Below are 18,606 nucleotides of genomic sequence, written 5' to 3' on the forward strand. Positions count from 1 at the left end.
TCTTTATTTTTTCAGATTTATTTTATATTTTTTTCATATATTTTATGAATTCTTAATTTAATAAAGGAAAAACGCAAAAAAATAATTTTGTCTATTGCAATATATTTTAATGAAAGGCAAAAAGTTCAAATTACTTTTTTAAGGGTCTTCGAACTTTTAATATATTATAGATTATAGATATAAATATAGATTTATTTTACATTCTTTTCATATCTTTTAGAAGTCCTTAGTTTAATAAAGAAAAAATGAAAAGATAATTTTGTCTATTGCAATATATTTTAATGGATAATAAAAGGCTTTCAGACTTTTAATATATTATATAGATTATAGATGTAGATATAGATATAAAATTATTCTTTTAATAATAACGAGATAAATTAAAATCAACTAATAGTTTTCAAATTATTTTATCGGCCGTGTGTTGTGTCACAATGGATTTGGAAATTCAATTGGCTAATTTAAAGATGCAACTTGAATTTATAATTCTCATACGGGTAACGTATCTATATCTATAATTTATATCTATATCTATAATATGTATTTATATTTAAATATTAGTTGAACTTTTTACCCTTTATTAACGCACTTCTCTCTGGACAAAATCATGTTTTTATTATTTTACTCTAATAAATTATAATGGATACAAATAATATTATTTTTCGGTAAGGTTCAAAAATTTTAAAAATAACTTCCCCAAAATTTTCCTATCCTTTTTTTTCGTTATGACACAAAAACCTTCAGGCATATTTTCTTGTTTTATCCGATATCATAGATAATACTCAATACCATGTATAAGAAATGTCAGATACAAATAAAGAACGTTCTCCTGCTATTACTGAGCTACTCTCACCCCTAACCCTCTACCCTAATTCGCGTTCTTCACACCTTCATATCAAGGATCATATCCTTCGTACATTGTAACTGTTCGATATAATATCTAATCACTTCCATCTAATATTTCTTCAATCTACTTCTACTCCGCTTAAAACTATCCATAGCATGATGCTGCAGAGAAATGACAAATTTTTCCTCGTCGTTTATAAAAATTGATTGAAGCTTCTATTTTTTCAAGGAAAGACTCCTAGGTTCATATGCATTTAATAATTGTAATCTCGTGGCTCTTCTAATCTGTCCACTTAACTATGTACTTCCTCCGTTCCAATTTTTTTAATTTAGTTTCTCATTTTACTTATTTTTTCAATTAATTAAGAAAAGATAATTTTTTTAAAGATAATTTTTTTATTTTTTTTTGCATGTTTACCCTTTGTCTTAGTTATTTTTTTTTTCAAATTAAAATATAATCATTTAATAGAAATACTATGGTAAACTAGTCATGTTATTAATTATTTTTTTAATTAATGTGTCATCTCAATTTGAGACGGAGGGAGTATATTTTTTATAACATATTTACTATCTTCAAAATAAGATATATTATTTTGAGGTAGTATATTTTCTCACTAGGTATATAAATTATTTTTTTAAAAATCTAAATTATTCTCTTGATTTTGATTTTATAGTATACAAAACAAGATGTGAAATCATATATATATATATATATATATATATTTTACCGCTTTATAAAAAATGATATGATTAATTTTAACTTTCATCAAATAAATTGACTTTCATTCACTAAATTCCTGCGAAATGAATTTAAGTGTATTTCAAATAAATTTATAAATAGATCATTTTTTATTTTTTGATTATTTTATATAACTCTATAAAAAATATTAATATAATTGATACTTTATTATAAAGTGTATCTTTATTATCATGGTTGATTGTACTAATTTGGAAATATTGCTGATCATTTAAAAAAACTACTAATAACTATAAATAACAAACGTACCTATTACTTCGCTATTCCGACTTCTCTCCCTTCGTCTTTCTCTCTCTCTTCAGCTATGGCGCCTGATGCTACTCATGCTCTTGCAGGTTTTCATTCTTCCATTTCTTTTATTTATTTATTTATTTATTTATTTTTGATAATCGTGGTGTTCGTGGCCAGCTTAGTGCACGTTGAGTAATTTTACCGATACCTGCCAACTTTTTTTTTTCCCAGTTCTTGAAATAATGCTTGTATCCGTGTAAAATTAAGTTTTGAGTCCGAAAGAATGTGATGTATACGTGTAAAATTAAGTAATGCATGTGGAAGAATGTGATGTATCCGTGTGAAATTTGATGTGTTCGTGTAAAATTAAGTTACGTATTTGGAAAAATGTGATGTATCTATGTGGCTTAAACCAAAGATAACAATACTTAACTGTTGTTTTCTAATATATTTATTTTTGATAACCGTGGTGTTCGTGGCCAGCTTGAGTGCACGCCGATTAATTTCACGGGATACCTGCCAACTTTTTTTTTTTTCCAGTTCTTGAAATAATGTTTGTATCCGTGTAAAATTAAGTGTTGAATCCGAAAGCATGTGATGTATATGTGTAAAATTAAGTAATGCATGTGGAAGAATGTGATGTATCCATGGGAAATTTGATGTGTTCGTGTAAAATTAAGTTATGTTTTTGGAAGAATATGATGCATCTATGTGGCTTAAATCAAAGATTTTTAGTAATTTTGAAAAAAAAATAAAAATTGAGATAAGGAGTAATTACTAATTAGCTCAAGAAAGGAGGTTGGAATTTGATTGTTATTTTTTAAAAAATACTTAACTGTTGTTTTCTAATATATTTATTTATTTATTTATTTTTGATAAGCGTGGTGTTCGTGGCCAGCTTGAGTGCACGTCGACTAATTTCACAGGATACCTGCAAACTTTTTTTTTTTTTCCAGTTCTTGAAACAATGCTGCTGGACAATAAAATTTCGAGGCCAAAAAAATAAATAATCGAGACAAGAAAAATGTTGCAACAATCGATTTATTAATTTCAATGCGAGTGTTACAATATCTATGAATCCTCTAATTCACCTTTTCAAATATAAATTCAAGGGCTTGAAGCTTGATCTTAAATTTGAACTTGATTTGTTGATTTGAGGGATTTGATCTTGATTGTGCTTGAATTCAAGGGCTTTTGAGCTTGTTCTTGAATATTGCGGTCTTGATCTTGAATCCTGATGAACTTGATTTGAATGCTTGAGTTTCTTAGAGAAATTGCGGCGTTTGATCCACGAGCTTTCTCTTGCTACTTGTTAGAGATCTGGGGGTCGGTCTTCTTTCTGCATTATGAGCCCCTATTTATAGTTGTAGGAAAGGAAGAATCATGATGAATATGGACTTCCTTTGACCAATCAGATTTAAGTGATGTGGCGCCTTTTATGGGCTTTTATTTCATGGGCCTGCTGCATCAATTTGACATGTGGCACGGTCCTATTGGCTCCTTCACTTGACTTGGCATGCCACTTCATTTGACACGTGACGCTTATTTGGGCCTCTAGAACATGACAATATCTTGGGCTTAGTAAAGTGGACTCATCATTTGTAGCTTAAATTAATGGACTAACCCAATAAATATTGGGCCTTATTTAAATCCATACCTATCTGGACTTAAATAATTAATTCAATTATATCAATCTGCAATATTTATTTGGGACTAATATATTTTGAATTTAATATAATCCGAATTTTGTACGGATTTAAATTTAATAAAATTGCATCGCCCACAAATGCAACCATGTTATTGTTTTGAGCAGTTAGAGAAAAGGTTCAGAAGTTTCTGGAAGCTGCTTGTTCTGGGGATGTTGAGCTGTTCAAGAGTAAGTTTTATGTTTCACAAATCGTAACATTGCGTGCAATAGGTTCTTGTGGTTCGGATCTTTCCTTGGACCTGGGGTTTCCGTTTATGCTATATGGTAATTTGATGATTGTGAAACAGAATTGGCAAAGCAACTGGATGATAGGAAAGGGTTGGCTGGTACAGTGGCGGATGTGAAGGATGCTAACAAAAGAGGGGCATTGATTTTTGCCGCTAGGGAAGGCAAGACTGAATTCTGCAAGTACTTGGTGGAAGAGTTGAAGATTGATGTCAATGAAAAAGACGAGGAAGGTATTTTCTAAACTAATGAATTTGTCCTTGCTCATCATTATGTGTGCACGGCCTAATTGAGTTCCTGCTTTGAAGAAATTGGCTCTCGGAGCGTTTGTATTGAAACTTGAGGATTTCTATCTTTTTTACCTCTTTAAAGTTATAGAGGGTAGCATGCCGACAACGACAAACCCATTGTAGTACCAAACAGTGGCGGACCCAGGATTTTGGGTTCGTGAATGCTCAAACTTTTTGAACATATAGTTATTATTAATTATATAGTATAAGTGCACAATTATTCAATGATCATTATAAAGAAATTTGATTAAAATTATTCATGTTTGTATTATGAACATCGTGAATCTTTGATGAAAAATGCAACCAACGAAGAAAAAAATTGGTTGGTTAAATTCATGTTTAGGGGTAAGAATAAAATAAAATAAGAAATATTGAGGAGTCAAACTTTGGAGTCTTTAATTGTTTATTTATGAAGCCGAATTGCTTTCTTTTATGCTATAGTAAATTATATATAAGTAAAACGAAAAAAAAGAGAAGAAGGTAAAACAAAAGTAGCATTGGAATTTGGGTCAAACTATGGCTATAAAAGAACTAAAAATATGTCTAAAGAGGACTCCAGTGGGGTTTGAACTCCCCCACACTCTCACTTGAAAGTTTCCAACACCACTCTTAAACAAAAGCACCCAACCAAATTTAATGTTTGTGGGTGCTATCTGATTTATTAATTCTTTTTCTTCAATTTCTTATATAATTAACCCTATTCCGAGCCAAGGCCAATGGGTGCTCGAGCACCCATTTTTTGCCTATGGGGCCGCCCCTAGTACCAAAAGTAGGGGTCTGGGGAGGGTAGAGTGTTCACAGACTCGACCTTTATCTCGAGGAGGTAGAGAGACTGTTTTTGGAAGAGAGGTAACCATGCCTACTGTATTGTTTTTTAATAATTGGTGGGTTGGATTCTTTTAATAGTATGTATATATTTTGTATTGAAAACTGTCTTTTTATATGAGAAGATTTTGGTTGCTGCTTTCTGAGATAAAACGTACAACGTTCTAGTCGCTCGGACTCTCCAGTCTTCACTTTCAGTGCTGCACCTGTGTCGACACGATGTGGGTGTGGGATCTATACTAGATTAGGTCAATTGGTTTTGGGTATTTTGACACAAAATCAAGGGACAAATTCGAGATATATACGTAATCAGAACAAAAGCTAATGTGAAATGAGAGAAATGGAATATCTTGTTTATGTTTCAAATAGATCGAAGTGTAGGATTACTTTGTGGTAGTTTTGCTTGTTATTATCTGTTGCTGTGTTACTACACATTGTTCCTAGTTTCTGTACTATGTCCTTTTCTAGATTGGTTTTGTCTTGAGTCGGGGTCTATCAGAAACCTCTCTTGTATACGGGGTATGTTGTTGTTGTTGGAATATCTTGTATATAGAAAGTTCAATGTCAGTCCTTTTTCTTAGATATCCTTATGGGATTCTCCTGTTGCTTAATATTTTCTCCTCGGAATACCTTGTAAATTTTTTTGAAACTGGTAACTTTATCTATTTCTATAATGATCAAAACAGTACATAGCTTGCACTGAAACCATATTTACAAGAGTACCCAATACACTACTTCCCTGCTATTACAATGAGTCTAAAAATCAAGAATAGCGACAGTCTCATTTGAGTACATCTGATTACACCAAAAACACAAGGTCAAAATACAATTCAGCTTGACTTGCTCCTATGCTCTCATAACATCTGAGATTCCTCTCCCACCAAATTATACCAAATGCATGCTGGGACTATTCTCCATCTTTCCGTGTTCTTGGCCAGCTCTCCTATTTCCTCTCAGCTCTGCAAAGCTTCTGCGACTCTCCCAGACATGGGCGATGATATGCTCTTGAGGCTTAAGAATAGTCTCCATAGCTTGCTAGTTGCCTTGCAGTGCAGAAATAAGTGTTTTAATTGTTTCTGCAATTTCACATAGTGTCTCATAATTTAGACATAAAACCTTATTTTTAGATACTTGAATTATTTTTAGTCGGATCCTCACACATGTATCCCTACCTGGATCCATGCCCTCGGATCTTAAAATTTTAATCTATAAGATCCGACCTACAAATCCACATCTGTATTAGACACTCGCACTAGTTCTGAACAACTTAGTATATGAACCTACCTAAAAATTAAAAGTCAATGATGTTACATGGGAATGAAAATTGGACTTCTGACACACTCGACTTGTCAACCAAATGAGAATCATAAACACGCGGATGTAAAATCAATGTCTGATTATACAAGTTTAATTAACAACAACAACATACCCATTATAGTCTCACAAAGTAGGAACTAGTGAGGGTAGAATGTACGCGGACCTTACCCATATACCCCTATCTCAGAGGTAGAAAGACCATTTCCGGTAGACTCTCGGCTCAAGGAAAAACAGTTCAAAGCAGTCCCATAAAAGAAGTAACAGAAGTACAAGAAACAACATATAATAAGAAAAACATGATATAGTAACAATACAAAGAAAAACTACAACAAAACGATATGATAGTCGAGGTACGAGTAGTACACATCAATAATAAAAGAAGAGAACTTCGGTAATGGTTTTGCTGTGTCCTATGCAGGCCTCTAAGTGCACTATGTAGGTGTGACATTATGATGATTGAAGGTGCTAAAAGGGGACAAGGTAGAACTGAAATTACAAGGGTGAGAAGTTATCTCAAAAGACCTAAAATCTTTGAGAATTCACACAAACTTGGGAATACAAAATGATAGATGCAAATATATAAGTATATATGATACTAATTCGATGTCATCAAGGCTTAGTTGTGCATTTATATTAAGTTTTGGTAGGACAAGCATATGATTTAGGGAACCTTCAAATTTTTGTAAACCCTTAATTTGCTTTGGAAGACAAATTATTCTTCAATGTAGAATGGTGGATTCAAATTCAGCGGAATATAGGAGGATTCGTATTATCCGCTTAATGAGATTGAGGCTCTTGTTGATTGACTGATTGATATGTGCTGAAAGTGATGTTCTGTATATTGATTTTAATATGTTATTCTCCATAGGTGAGACTCCTGTTCTTCATGCTGCTAGGCATGGACACACTGCTACTGTCCAGTACCTCATAGAACAGGGTGCAGATCCTGCAACACCCAGCGCCTCGGGGGCAACAGCTTTGCATCATGCTGCAGGAAATGGAAGGCTCTTCCTCTTCGTTAATTGAAGTGATTGAAGCTTCTACCGTGCCATCGAAAGATTCTTGGTTCATATGAATTTAACTGCCGTAATGTTCTGGCTCTTGTACAGTGAACTCTTTTTTTAAAAAAAAATAAAATTGGTTGTTTAATAATAATGATGGAACTTTTGGGGGATATAATTTTTTTTGAATTTAGGAATATGAAAGAATAAATTGTATTGAGAATTTTTAGTATTATATAATATACAGATTTCCTTTTTAGCAAAGTTGACATTATTATTGAACCGCCTAATAATATTAGAGTGGCCTATAAAATTAAACCCTGCGTAGGCAGGTTTACTTGGTATCCTTAATCTAGTTGTTTACTTGAAGTGTCACACATTCTAGTCGACATACTTTGTCATTCCAAAAAAACAGAAAGAAAAATAACAGCAAGTAAGAAATAGCTTGCATCTTGACCAGTGTCGGGCTCGGGAGCAAGAACTAAATTCCAGTGGATCACTGAATCGGTCAAAGTTCTTATGTAAGCAAATGAAAGCAGATAAGGTAAGCAAATAAGGCTATGATCAGCAGTAAGAAGCGTAGATGGATAGGGTGGGGTTTGCTGTGTTTTCTATTTGCTTGACACTTTTCAGTGTTTCAGGTCACTTTTAAATTTTCAGCTGTTGACAACCTAACTTTAGCCTCTAATTTGTTGGAAATGTTATGCTACCTTGTAAACTAAATTTGTAGACTTAGATTTCCTGAACATTTGACCTTGTGGTTAGGTCCCCCTTTTTTCATCGTAAGACCTTCTATTTTGCCACATTTTTCACACTTTATCCTCACATCTTCCTTTCTTTTTTCTCTTCTTAGTAGTATGAATGTGAATGGGGTATCAAGAACATAAACACATGGAAAGAAAAAATCACAAAATTCTCGTGAAAATATATTTGTCTGCTTATTTTCCATTGTTGCCACATAATCTGAATCGGAGATCTAATAATGTTCTAATGGATATCAGTAGTCGATATCCTAGTGTCAAGTTTTAGTCCTCAATTTGTAAAACAGTGAGATAAATCAATCAACATGTCATGCCTAATTGCAACATTGTTATTTATAGTGGTGTCCTGCATTTTGTGATGTGTGTAGCTACATGTATTCTTCAATTTTTTATCCCTTTTTTCATAGAGCAACATTTTATTGTGCATTGGTTTTGTTTGCAGGACATATTGAAGTGGTTAAATTGTTATTATCAAAGGGTGTAAATGTTGACTTCCAAGGTGATGCTGGAACACCACTTATGTGGGCTGCAGGTCTTGGCCACGAAGATGTTGTTGAGGTTTTGCTGGAACACCGTACTAATGTGAGTGCTTTGTTACCTGTTTAAACCCCTCTTTCTCAAAATTAAAATACCAGCAATTATTAACAGTTCTTTGGACAAAGTGGAAAGCAGTTATATAGTTTAGGTGTTTCCTATCTAATGACTTTAAAGTTTCCTAGTTGGTTGCTCAGTTCATTGTGGTTTTATAACAGGGAGATGTTGTTTTCAAACATTGCCATCACCCTTACCCAAAAAAGTTTCACCCTCACCCCTCCCCTCCAAACGAAAAATGAGTCAGGCCATGTGTGAGGACGCATGTTGACAAATAACAGAAGTGTTCCCCCCTCTCTAACAACTTAAGCTTTTAGATGAGGTGGTTCCTCAACCAAACAATTCCTTGTACATTTTTCTTGCACTGATGTATTCACAAAGTAACTAATTAATAGATATTGGGATGTTACTTTCTCCTCTTTTTTTATGTACTTTTCCCTCTTTGCCGAACAGCGTGGAGGTTTCACTCCTGATCTGTCCAGGCTTTGTTTCTCACCCCCTTCCGTGTTTCTGTTTTCATGCTTTTCAGTTTCACTTTGTTGTTCGTTAGTGTTTGTGTTGCACAAAAAAGAAGTTAGCTTAGATATACTATATAAGGCTTTTGATTAGTGGATCCAACTTGAGATAAATTTTTCTTTCACAAGTTTAACTTAAGGTAATTGTATCAAATCAATTCTCTAATGCATACAACAACTGATTTGCATTTCTTACTCGTTGGAGAGGGCACATATTGATAATATGTGGAAAAATCCAAGTCCTTCTGGGCTCTACTTTTTTTCCACTTTGATGCGTTCTTCTCTACTATTGAGGATGGGTTTGTGTGTTTGGTGTAGTGTGTGTGAAGATGCTCATTTCAAAAAGTATAATTTCTATTTGTTCACATGACCTAAAAGTTACTTTTTGCAGCTTCATGCTCAAACAGAAGATGATAAATGTCTTTTGATATCAGCTGTAGCAGCCAATTCATTGCCTTGCGTGGAACTGTTAGTAAAGGTCAATAAACCTCTTATTTTTCCTTAAAACTGCATATATTCATTAGATTGTTCAACTCTTTCACTATATGTACTTCAAGTTGCTGAATCCAATTGAGCATCTCCAAGAAGTTGTATTGCAGAAAACATGTGGTCCTGTTGTTTGATGTATTATCATTCTGCACTCTGCTATGTGTTAGAACCATGCAAAATTTTTGTTAGATCAAACCATAAGAAACTGCTTTAATCATATGAGAGATACGTGAGACTTGGTTCTATTGAACCTGAGTTTTTCTTTCCTGAAATCCTCAACTTTTATTCTTCTATTTTATCTTTTTTAATGTTGTTTGAATAGATTGAAGGTTAAACATGCTTAAAAAGGATAAAAACAAGACCTTGAGAGATACCCCTAGAAAAATTAAACGAGTAGAACTGCTAAAGATATAAGGGAAAAAAGCCTTCCTCGTATGCTTCTTTGTTCTTTACTCGGTCTAAGAGTTCAGTTATGTGCAGTGATTTAGTTACCAGCATTAAGTGGAGAAGGGTAAAAGGGAGGGTTCTTTTCATTATCCACCAGGTTTCTAACCTTGGGCCACTGGTCCTCGGGAATTTCTCGGTTACGGAAAAATATTCTTAGCAGCAAAATTATCATATTTTAGCGTTAATTTCCCAAGATCTGCAGGTCATTTAAAACACAATGTTACAGTATAAAGTTTAGTGGTGAACTGTTTGGGACTTTAGACTTCAGCTTTCAGGTTTATCAATTACACAATTCAAACATTTGTTTTCAGTGGATGGCCATTCTTTACAGATTTATTATCTTGTTTTGATTTTGCTTTCCTTCCCTTTTGCCTTTCTGGAGAAATGGGTCCCCCTAAAAATACTTATGGAACACGATTTGATCTCCTCTGCTTGTTAAATCTGCAGCAGTTGTTAATGGCTCACATCCATGTTGCATTTATTTCGACCATTTTTGTTTAATTTTCTTATTTTTGTTTTTAAGTGTAGGAGAGGCTTTGCTTAGGAGCTTTATGACTGGCTAAGCCCAATACTTTGAAAAAATTTCTTGACCACATAGGTTTTTGAATTTTGTGCATCTTACTTGTCGAGGCATAAGACAAAGCAAGAACTCAACTAGCTTTGTCAACATAGTCATGCCTAGTTAAACTTGAAAAAGTGAAAGCTTATAATTAGACGGAGTTTAGATAGATAGTTGCATAAAGACACCCATGCTTGCTCAAGTTGTTCTATTTTTTAATCCAATTAGATAATGCAATCAATGTCCTACAAAATGTAATTGCAAGGCGGGGGCACTTCCTGCCTATGTTGCTCGAACTTTTCAAAAATGTCATCTGGTGTGTTCCGGATCCTTCAAAAGTAGTACTTTTTGGAGGATCCGACACAGATGCGGTAGCATTTTTGGAGAGTCCGAGCAACTTAGCTTCCTACTCTTTATCTTGGTCTACCACTTGGAGCATCTTATAGGGACCAAATAGTTTTAGGACCCGGAATTCATAGTATGAGTGTTTGGTTCTACTTGGAAAGAGAAGTCTGTGGAGTCGAGAAAAGAGAAGTGAATGGATTTTTAAAGTACGAGTATTTGCTCCTACTTGGAAAGAGGAGTCTGGAGTCTCGACTGCTGGATGCATATTGTTAATCACATTAGGAAACATATAATACGTGATCATGTTGTTCCCAATGACCGAGTGTTTATCAGTTCTTCGTTGATCTTCCTTATTTATCCTATGATTCCATTTGAAGCTATGCACGTTCTACTTTTAAACCCTTGTAAATACAGAGTACAACTAGCATATTTTGGTTCTTAATCCTAGATTTTACCTGCTGGAGAGAACATTGTTCCGTATTCAAAGATGGTTTATTGGGTAGAGAAATCTTTTTTCTATCTACCTATCAAAGAAGAAAAACGAAAGAAATTCATTTTCTTTCCGAAAAGCAATTTTTGCATATGCTTCACGAGTCTGGAACTGTTGTTTTTGCAGGAATCTCTATTTCACTTATGGGAACTGTCTTTTAATTTTTCCATTTGCTTTGGATTTTGCTATATTGCTTGGTTAAGCGTGCCATCTGTCTACTCAAGGCTTAACTTCTTTTATGCTACCTTACAGGCAGGGGCTAATGTCAATGTTAAGGCTGGTGATGCAACAACTCCTTTGCTCATGCTGCTCTTAATGGCAGTGCAGAAATCATTAACTGCTTACTTCAAGCCGGAGCTGATCCTAATGCGGTTGATAAGGTAATTGAAAAGAAAATCTAATAGAATATAGTGTTCATTGTTGTTTCACATCTTTTAGAAGAAATATTAAGGAATCCTTCTTCTTTATAATGTTGTAACGATGATTCCCAATAATTTCAAGCTTTAGTTTAGTGTGTGCCATTTATCTGCAAGCACGTGCCAGTTATATTCCTTTTTATCACTTTCTAGTCTATTACCCTCTTATTCTTTTTCATTCTTTTTCAGGTTTGATATGCATGGTTCGATTTGTGCATCCAGATCCCTTGTAGAATCTTGGTACCTTAGTCATCTTCTTGAGGAGGTTATTGAAGTTAAAAATATGTTCTTAAACTTTGACCTAGAGTGAGAAGGAACGATCTTAGGGTTATGGGTCACTGGTTCATAATTATGTTGAGAAAATAATTCTAATGTGACTTCATAAGCATATCACATTTTTTTTTAATTCTGAGTATATCCGAAATAAATAATTTTGAAAATATACAACATAATTTGTTGTATTAAAGAAGCATTCCTGTTGAGTTAGTTCAATTCTTTCATATTTTGTTAGTTCCTTTGTCTTAGATTGACACTGCAGAGGGATTCATTAGTTCTTTTGTTAATGCTCTTACTTTTCCTTGTAACTACGACTTGATGCTCTTTTGTGAATGAAACATCGTACTTCATCAATGAAAAAGGATCAAATTTAGGTATGTAAATTCAAATTAGGTCATGAGAACAACTTATGAACCTTCATCATCTAATATAACAAACTTTGTATGTACTATTGTCGTGTCTGAGTTACACCACGCTCCTTGTTGTCATTTTGTTATGTATTAATGAAATCTCTGTTTTCACAACCAAAAAGAAAAACGTACACCTATCAAGGAATAAGCTTGTTACGCCCCCCCCCCCCCTTCTGCCCCTCCCCCCGCGCACCAAAAAATAGAAAAGGCACGGAGTGCAGTCTCTCTTGCATGTAAAGGTGAAAATCCTTTCTTCTCCATTGATGAAGGCTACTGCTGCGATCCTCACCATTTTGTAGACGGAGAGAGAGAGAGAGAGATTGGAGCTCAGCTTGAAGGTCTGCAAGAGAGAGATCTGAGACAAAGAAGAAATATCTGGCTGAAAAAGGGAATGCCAATCAGAGAACAAAGAAAACCAAGATTAGAGTTTACGTACTTTACTAATTGTGATCTCTTTACGACCTTTTATAAGAACTTGTAAACCTGGTCATTTTTTTGTATACCCAGTATATCCAATGTATTTTCGGGTCCTACTGGGGGATTTTCAGTTTTGAAGCAAACTGAGACCTGTTTCTTTCGGGTTGACAGATCAATTGTTTCAATCTGGGTGTCAAAACATTTAACTGAAGAAAGTGTCGATAGTGCTTAGCTTTGCTGGATCAGATATGATACCATGCATTTTACTATTAGCAGAACTAAGATATGTTTCTTATGACTGCATTCTATAATATGCCTGCTAAGCTTTCTTACAGCTTAATGTTTGCTGAAGGCTGACGCTCAATTGTCTCGTGCCTTCCGGAATCATCAATGATTTCGGTGAAAACTGACATCTACAGATGAAAGAGCTGGTGTATTATGTGTGATACTACTTACAGATGTGACTTGAAGGGGTCTAGGAGTCTTCTTTTTGTCCTTGTCTACTGTATCTTTAACTTATTAATATGCGATTCATTCTAATCCAATTTATCAACCTGGTGTCTGTACTTACATATGCTCGTATGGATTCTCCCTGGTATTCAGAACTTTATTCTGGGTGAACATAGAACGTCAATCATGAACTTGTTAATTTCTGAACAAGTTGCTGGAAGAAAAATCATTTAGCATTTTTAGCAAGGACTGTTAATTGATACTGAAGTATTGGCTTTGTTATTTCTACAGGATGGTGACAAACCAATACAACTTGCACCTGCAAGAGGCAGTCGGGCAGCTGTTGAAGCTCTATTGGCCGTCACACCACGTATTCAGAGTGTTCCAGAATGAAGTGTGGATGGAGTCATTGAGTTTGTGGAATCTGAATATAGGAGAGAACAGGTACTTAATTTGTCTTTCTGTAAGGTAAATCACCGCTGGTTTTGGTCCTCTGTCAGTGTTGCTTCTATATATTGGTGTTAGCTCAGTGACTATTTCCGTCCCTCTCTCATGCAAATTTCAGCTTCTTTTTAGTTGTCTAAACTGTGATAATTGCAGGAAAGATTAGATGCTGGGAGGAAAGCAAACAAGTCAAGAGAAACCACTATTCCGAAGAAAGATTTACCCGAGGTCTGTTATTAATGGTCACTGTTTTCTATTTTGTGTGTGAACTAGGGTCATTTCATTATCTAATTGTACGTGAAAAGCATTTACTGTATCTGTCTTTGTTTATACTCTTTCTTTTACTTGTGTCTCTTTCATTTGAAGTACCTCGGCATGGTCACCATCCTGTGTTGGAGAAAACCACTTTACAGAATAATGCTAAATATCTTACATTGGCACAAATGATTGGTCTATAGGTGACTCCTGAAGCAAAGAAGAAAGCTGCAGAAGCAAAGGCTAGGGGAGATGAGGCCTTTAAGAGGAATGATATTGCTACGTCTATAGATGCTTATACGCAGGTACCTGTTAGTCTTATTGGATTCCCCCTGAATTCCCAACTTACCCCTTCCCCTGTAAAACACCCGTAAAAGGGAAAAAGAAAGAAGACAATGATGAAAGGAAGTAACTATCCTCTTCATGGTGTAACTATAAGGATTAGACTGATTATCAGTGTGTATGCATCACTTACAGGGCTCACTTGTGTTTGCTGATAATCTGTAGGCAATCAATTTTGATCCAACTGATGGCACTCTGTTTTCCAATAGAAGTCTTTGTTGGATCCACATGGGGCAACCTGAACCTGCCTTAAGTGATGCCAAGGCCTGCAGAGAACTTAGACCTTATTGGGCAGAAGCTTGTTATCGGGAAGGCACAGCTCTACGTCTACTAAAGGCATGCCCTTCTTCTCCTTGAGTCAAATTTTGCAAACTTATATACCTATATTTTCTAATATTCTAATGTTTCATTTTCAGAGGTTTAAAGAGGCAGTCACTGCTTTCTATGGGAGCGTATATTTTGGCCCTCGAAATAAGGAGTTTGAAACTGCTGTCTGGTATACATGTTCAAACTTGAAGCTCTGTTCTTTAGCAACTGCAGATAATATCTCTCCAGCATTGTTTGTCGTAGAACCTTACTTTATTGCAGTAGTTTCTATATCCGTACTTTTCTCATTGTTGTGAGGTACTAATATGATTGCAGGGAAACTGTTGACGCTGGTAGGAAATTTCATGGCACAGATAAGATTCATTTGTGGTCATCCAATCATTAGAAAGCACATGACAGAACACGCGGTCACTTCTTTTGCTGGGCAATAGGGATTTTCGCGGGAGCAAGTAGATAATACCATCGGACATGCCCTTGATAGTGATTTGTTCGTTTTGCCTTATAGTGATTTGTTTGTTTGCATCTACAGCATTTTATAGACACAACATAAATTCTTTAAGCTTTTTGAGGTGTTCCTCCTGCAGGTGTCAAAGTTTTCGCGTTTTTGAATAATTCTTTCGAAGTTTGTTGTTTCAGATTTTAGTGGAGGATGATGGTTGGGATTACAAACTATACAAAGAACAATGCTATAGTCCAAGATCTTTATTTTTTACCCTCTTGGTATAAAAAAACTATCCATGAATATCATCCTTCAAACAGTGTTCAATTGAAGAATATGTCAAGTGTTAAATGCTATTCTGGACCCCTGTACTATATCAGTTTTGACATTTCTATTTACATATTTGTCATCTGAACCCCTGAACCCATTAAAAAGCAACTTTTAAAACACAATTTCTGATGTGGCATCCTATGTGACTAGGACCACATAGGAGTGTGTGTTTTACACTCCAGCCGCGCGTCAACCAATTAATAAAGGGCCTCAACGGTCAAAAAGTGCACTATAAATGCTACCTAAATACTCCTTCCTCATTTCTTCCAACAACTTTATTTTCATCCCTTCTACATTTTTTCTCTCTCCAAGTTCTTGTGCTTTAATTTATTTTTTTCCTGCTATGCTTGTAATATTGGAAATTTAATTTTTTATGTAATTTTTTGCAATACCATGACAGTTCGAATTTGTTACTGTGGACTTTACGTGAAACTTAGATGTCAAGAACACCAATCAATCCCGGAAGAATGTTTTGGGGCTGTCAAAAATATCAAGTTGGTACTGGTTGTGGATTCTTTCGATGGGCCGATGAAAATGAACAATATAAAGGTAGACATCGAAGGCAACGAAGACAACAAGGACTGGGAAGATATGAAATTCACGGAAGACTTGAAAGACCAAACATTAGTATTGATATCACTGTTAACATTATTGTTGTCATCTGGTTTCTATCTGTTGTATTATTTAAGATGGCTTGATCTATGTAGTTGGTATGTACACCGTGGCGGACCCAGAATTTTAAGGTTGTGGGTGTTTAAATTTTTTTTTTAATATAATTTGCTAATGATGACATAATATAAATACATAACTATTTAAATGTAACATTAAAAATAAAAGTATAATTAGTAATATCATTGTCAAAAAAGGCTTTCAGTCACAAGTTTCATATAAAAAAGACTTCAGGTCATAAGTCTGAATTCAGAAAAGACTTCTAATCATAGGACACCAATTATAACTGTGCTCGACGACTTTTCATATTTTGAAAACGATGAATAATAGCATCATTACTTACAGTTGCAAATACCTTACGCTCTACATAGCAAACTAAACAGCTATTTAAAAATTCATTGCCCATGCTATTGCGGAGTTCATTTTTGATGTAGTTCATAGAAGAGAAAGCTCGTTCCACAGAAGCAGTAGCAACGGAAAGAATGAGAGTTAACTTGATGAGCAAATAAACAAGAGGTCAGGTCTGATACAATTCTGATTCAACCAATACTTTAGCAAGATCAATAATTCCCTTCATATTGAAAAATCTTTTATCAGAACCTCGAACATGTGCTATGAAATTATCAAGCTGACATCTGAGATCTCGAAGTTTGTTGCTATCAAACTCATTCGGATAATATTCAGCCAATCTCATTATTTTTTTCTTATCAAAATTACCAAATGACTTAGCGGGATGTAAACAAGCCATACCAAGAAGTAAGTCCATACTCACAATGTCGAAACGATTATTAAGCTCCTGAAGTAGCAAATCAAGAAATATACCTTTATTTGTAGATGATACACTCTCATCATGACCACAAAATGACAATCCCAATCTCAAAAGAAACCTTGCAACATCGATTGAAGCACGCAAGCGACGCCGAGATTCATTTTTTTCTTTCTCGGAATGTTTGTCAAAAGATGTGCGAATAGATTATGATTGATTCATCAGGTCAATCATCATGTTGAAACACTTGTGGTGGATGCTATTAACCTCTCCAATATGAGTTCCGAATCTCTCCAAAGCCTTGTTTCAACCCTTAAATTCATTTTGCGTAAAAGTAATATCTGCCATATTTCCACGAACTTCATGCTCATTTTTAAATAAGTAGCAACACAAACAATATGCAGTATTTTTTGATACATTGTACTCTAACCACTTGAAATATGGACCCTTGAACCAACCGGGATGAAATTTATGCATTGTAATTTTCTTCTTCCCAAATTGAATTTTTGAAAAATTATGATCCTTAGGCTGACAAGGCCCCTTTTGAATATAATATCTTCTAACTTCGTCACGTATATTAGCATCATATTCTATTGTAGGCCTTCTTTCTGTCGGGTCGGCTTTCAAATATGTAAAATCGATATTTGAAGGAGTAGTATCTCTTTGAACTTCCGAAGGTATGAATGAAGCAACGAGTGGAATAGTAGCATTAGAACTTGGTTGCCCACGTTTTGATCTAATGACAAACTTATTCATCCTGATTTATATAGATTCATAAAAATTCCTGCAAAACAAGACCAATTAATACGACTTTCAAGCAAAAATCATTCATAGAGTCATATATATAGAAGATTGGTGAAAAAGAAAAATCTAAAATCCTTATTTCATTATTGTGACATTTCGGATATTGGTGAAGTAGCAAAATCTTTCAAAACTAATTGCTAAATGCTAAACAAGATACATGAATTTATTTTTGGTTCGTATGTTTGCTATCTATGCTACTGTCAACTGGATATAAGAAGGTGTCGCTTGTAATTTCATTCTATCACTTGAAATTGTGAATTAAAGATTATCTTAATGATCTAATCATAAAGTGACTATGTATATATTTTGTAGTAATATTGTTTTTCCTCTTAGCAAAGCAACATATTACATTTATGTGTCAAATTGTCAATTGTTATTTCATCTTTTTGAGAGGAATAGTGAATCACCTAAAATTTCCCAAATCAAGTACTCTTTATGCTAACTCAAATATTTTCTATAGAAATAATAATGGATAAGAAATAGATACACATCATATAAAAATTCAAATCCAACATCATAGTTTGAATTTTTAACTCTAAAGAAAATTAAAGTACCTGCGTTTTGAGACCAGTGAATGAAGATTATGAAAATTGAAAATAAAATTGAAAGAATAAGAGAAGAAGATGATATTTTGTTTTTAAATTTTGGAAGAAAAAGATGAAAAGTTTTTGCCTTTCGGTGAAGAAGGGTTTTGAGTAAATAAGCAAGAATGGTTTACTTTTGATTTAATAAATTAAGAACTGAAAAAAGAATATAAAAATAAATTAATATTAACATTGCAAAGTCAAATCCAAAATTCCATGTAATGGCATATGTGTAGTGTACTTTATACAGCCGTAGGCAACTAAGCAAGCAAGTTGTAAAAAA

At 34.3% G+C, this 18,606-nt stretch overlaps 1 long non-coding RNA gene and 1 pseudogene across 1 annotated transcript; one reads left to right on the plus strand and one right to left on the minus strand.

Moving 5' to 3' along the window:
* The first annotated feature begins 1,855 nt into the window (after positions 1-1,855).
* LOC107839410 lies at positions 1,856-16,269 on the plus strand (annotated as a pseudogene).
* LOC124886420 lies at positions 12,494-14,677 on the minus strand. Its single transcript, XR_007043572.1, has 2 exons — positions 14,538-14,677; positions 12,494-12,851 (listed from the first exon to the last, which is right to left on the minus strand). It is a non-coding gene; the product is annotated as an uncharacterized LOC124886420 (long non-coding RNA).
* Positions 16,270-18,606: the final 2,337 nt, after the last annotated feature.

This window comes from Capsicum annuum, chromosome 8, assembly GCF_002878395.1.
Source record: "Capsicum annuum cultivar UCD-10X-F1 chromosome 8, UCD10Xv1.1, whole genome shotgun sequence".
In the NCBI taxonomy this organism is placed as follows: Eukaryota; Viridiplantae; Streptophyta; class Magnoliopsida; order Solanales; family Solanaceae; genus Capsicum; species Capsicum annuum.